Source organism: Meleagris gallopavo, chromosome 5 (genome assembly GCF_000146605.3).
Source record: "Meleagris gallopavo isolate NT-WF06-2002-E0010 breed Aviagen turkey brand Nicholas breeding stock chromosome 5, Turkey_5.1, whole genome shotgun sequence".
NCBI lineage: Eukaryota > Metazoa > Chordata > Aves > Galliformes > Phasianidae > Meleagris > Meleagris gallopavo.
The window spans coordinates 28,897,425-28,901,976 of NC_015015.2; positions in this window are offsets into that span (position 1 = coordinate 28,897,425).

Below are 4,552 nucleotides of genomic sequence, written 5' to 3' on the forward strand. Positions count from 1 at the left end.
TGACCCAATTTACCACATAAACACACAATAGTTTGTGCTGATGTAAGAGATTAAGAGTTTTTTGTTTTTTCTTTTTTTATCACTGATGACCAAATATACTTTTCCCAATATCTGTGCCAGTTACTGCTCACTGTGTTAACTGAACAACAATGAACATCTAAGTGATTCTAATCAATTTAATCTAAAATTTATCTTTCTTTGCCTTATGCTTATGTATATTTTCACTTCCATTTTGGTCAGAAGACTTACAAATTATAAAATCTAACAAGAACATGATCTATTATTTCTACCTTGTAGCTAAAGATATAGAATACTTTTATATATACGTCAATATAAAATTGACATCAGAGAAAACATGTGAACCATAAATTGTTGTTTTACATTATCAGTCAATTTCTTTCTACTTCTATAGCTTTTTTCTTCTCTTTCAAGCAAGTTTTCTATTCAGCCTAGCATAACCTACTCAACTTCCTCAGAGAATAACTGTTTCAGAGATACATCTCTTATTCATCTTTCAAGCACTTTCTGCTCAGTCAGCATCATTATTTCATTTAATGTTTTAAGTGGATATTCAAGTGCTCTTTTCTATGTAACAAATATCTTCATTCAAGCAAAGTCATTACCCCTCTTTCCTCCCACCCCTCCCAATGAAAAAAGGCAAAAAGGAAAACAAAACCACAGCTGCTACAGTGGAAGCTTGAATCCAGCGCTGCCAAACAAAGGATTGCAAAAGATACTTAATAGGCTTCCAAATTAGTTTGGGTTACAAATGGAGTTCTGTCTTTGTTCCTTTTAAATTCAGCTTTTCTGGGATCACTCTCTGAAGTTTGTTACTGAAATAATTAATAATAATAAAAGGACTCTGCTTTTTATGCCATAAATACAGAAGTTCCAAGTTAACATAATGCTAATGACTAGAGAGCAAAAGTGTATGAACCCTGCTAAATAATACAGATGCAAAGATAAAATCACAAAAGTGTACTTTTACTAAGAAATTGCCATAATTATACCCAGAAAAACACAAAATTGCTGCTAACCAACACTATTAATAAAGACATTCAGGTCTGTATCTTGGTGGCTCTAGAAACAGTGCTACAAAAAATTCTAAATCACTGCAGTTACTGCTACGCACGCAAGTTTCAATGTTAACTTGAATTTATTAAGGTTTGATTATTTATACCCAGAATAAAGGTCATGTGATAGAGAAAAATTATAGGAAAATACATAATACAAAAAATATGAGTTATGAAAGCAATAGAGTAAGAATTGTGTCTCTGAACAGAGTTTCTTTAATTAGTTCACAGTTCATTTTTACTTCTCTCTAGAAAAATGGAGAAAGTGTTCAAGTGTGATTTTTTGATACAAGTCTGACTACTCTATTAAATGACTTTTGTCATTTAATAACAGATATCACATGGTAGTCAAATTAGAGAAGACCTGCTTTATCTATCACAGAGTACAGAGCAGCACATCAATCAAGGAAGCAGATTCAATCAAGGAAGGAAAAAGAAGGATGTTCACTTAGCTTTAATATAGTTATACCACTTTTGGTTGTATACCAGTGTCTCATGGTGCATTTCTGAGGGCGACTGTGCTGTATTTACTCTATGGAGAATTTCTTCAATGGTATATATAAACTACAAATGAAATGTACATTTCAGAGCTGTTTCAGGTAAGTTCTCGTAATTGCTGTCAGATGTTATGTTCTGGGTCTTGATCTTCAAAATAATTTTTAAGCCATTATATCCTTAGTCTGAAGATATCCATAAAACTACAATAACACATTAGTGAATGTTTTAGGCATACATAGCAAGATTTTGGCAGTGTGAAGAGGCTCCAGGGGTGGCCACTGTGGGAGGAACACAGGAGATGCCCTGTGTTAAGCCCCCAGAACAGAGAAAGAGGTGCACAGATCGCACAGCACAAACTTCTACAGCCCTAGAAAAGAGCAGACTTTTCCCTCACAGACTGTAGTCTATGGGCTGAACCCACTGAAGCAGGGGAGAAGTGAGAGAGCGAAGGAGCAGCAGAAATAAACTACAACGTACTGACTGTACCTCTCTCCCAACCACCTCGCATCATTCTCTGAGTGGGGGAGGGGTCTCATGTGATATTGAACATGGAAAGGGGGTAGATTTTGCTTTAATTTTTGTCTTTGCTTCTCACTACCAAAATATATTTTAACTGGCAATAAATAAAATTACTTTTCTTCTAGTAGAATCTCTTTTGCCAGTGACAGTAATTGGTAAGTCATTTCCCTTTCTTTATCTTGACTTATACTATTTTCTTCCCCGTTCTGCTGAGGAGGATGAGTGAGTAAGCAGCTCAGTGGTAGTTTGGCCCTTAGCCAAGGCTAAACTACTGCAGTGAAACTAATTTAATATACAGTTTTCAACTTTTCTAACCGCTCTTTTTGAAGAGACCATCTGACTCACTGCAGTTCCTTATAGAACTTCTGAACAAATGTAGCAGAGCATTAGAAATAAAAGTTCAAGCTGTTGCACAACTTCATTACATTTCTCCCTAGAGCATTTATTGAAATACTAAACAAGTTGGTTAATAAACTGCAATTAGAGCAAGAAATAAGATTTGAACACCAATAGCCTGAATTTTATATTGCTGTAACATTCCTTGGAGAATTTCTTGTGAAGAGAGAGTGAAAAGGTAATTTTATGCATTGAGTTAATGCTGGCTGAATATTACAGTGAGAATTTACATGCAGTATTATTGCACAGACTTATGTGTTTCTCCAACATACGCAAATAAATATTTTGTTTCAAAGAAATATGTTCAGTTCTGCAGAAAGTGATTGAAGAGGAAGCTGAGCAAAAGAGGGTTTATATTCTGATTTGATATGAGTTCTTGAGAAAGAATATTGATTTGAGAGAGTGAAGAAAAATAATTTATTATAATAATAATAATAGTTTATTACTGCTTGATCTTATATACTTGGTGGAAATCTAGTTTATGCATGTAAATAAAATAAGATTATACTTAGAATCAACTACTGAAATCTTTGCACTGACCTTCAAAATAGAGAGAGAGAGAGAGAGAGAGAGAGAGAGAGAGATCTAGGATCAATAAAGAGAGAACGGACTTCTGGGTTAGGATGAGAAGTGAAGTGAAACAGTATTAAAATTTCTAGAGAAAATACATTTCTGTGAAGAAAAAAAAAAGTAGCTGGATTTCTCTTTCTTTTGCATTTGGTATAGGAAAGTATGTCACATGAGATAGCACTGGATATTTTTGTTGTATGTCACTGACCAGGTCACTTTGCCTTTCCATATTTCTCTACATAGCAGGATATAAATAATCTTGACATTTATTTCTAACAGGCCTATATGAATTAACCATTATTATGAAATAATGTTAAATGTAAATAAATTCTTTATTATTTATTATTGTTAAATTTAAATAAATAATTAAATACATATTAAAGTAAAGTATTATTACATTTCATATAAAATTTTAAATGTGTATTAATAACAGACTACAGGTCTGCAAGAAGTGGATAATGAGATTATGAGATCAAAAATCCCTCTTGCTCTTAAGAATAATTCTCTACTTATTTGGATTATCTAAATAGTGGAAAGAACTTACAAGAAGTACACATCAAAGAAAACTTTTCTTCAGCATGCTGGAAAGTATAGTGCATGATCAATTATCTTTACCCATGACCCCTACTGTGGGATAAGATATATGTGAAGCATTCGTATGCAACAATAATCTAGCAATGAACTAATAAATTAGTTACTGAGTAAAAGATCAGAGGAAAAGTGGGAATAGCTCCTAGAATTTTGCAACAGTAACTTCTGGTTCTGGGATACTTTGTCCAATTCTGTTATTTTTCTTCTGTATAGAAATACAGAACATAGAATTTGCAAGGTACAGATCTTCAGAAAGCTTAAGACCACTAGATTTTGAGTTAATCTTGATGTGCATTTCAGTGAATAAGACTTCTGAAAGTGCAGAGATTAACACATTTTCTCTTAAAGCATATTTAAGTTAAAGATAGTAGAAACACTGTGTCACTAAACAAACTTGACCTGCCTACTTGCTTGGGGGGGAAAAAAAAAAAAAGCATTCAGATGGCTGATAAGTATTATTCCTACTACATAATTTTAGTTTTCTAGGTAGCTATATTCTAGGCTAACATAGCTGTCAAAACGGTCTACAAAATGAAGTGTCAAGTAATTCAAATGAATTGATTTTTTCACCTGTCTTTGTCCCTCTTTGAGCATAAGAAAGCCAAGTGTTAAAAATGCTACTCTATTATACAGGTGAAATCTTATAGACTTCTACAGAAATGAGACTTGTTTTAACTTGTGATAAAGGACAAAAAGTTTATTACACAAAAATAAATGCATTTGAGCCTGATTTCAAGAATCTCTGAGTGGTTCAGTTAGGAAGGGATCAGTGGTGGCCAGCATATTCAACCATCCTGCTCCAGCAGTGTTGCCAAGAATCAGTCGGCCGGGGCCATATCCAGACACCTTGTGAATGTCTCCCAATACATTCTTTTAAAAATAACTTCCAAAAAAAAAACAAGTTT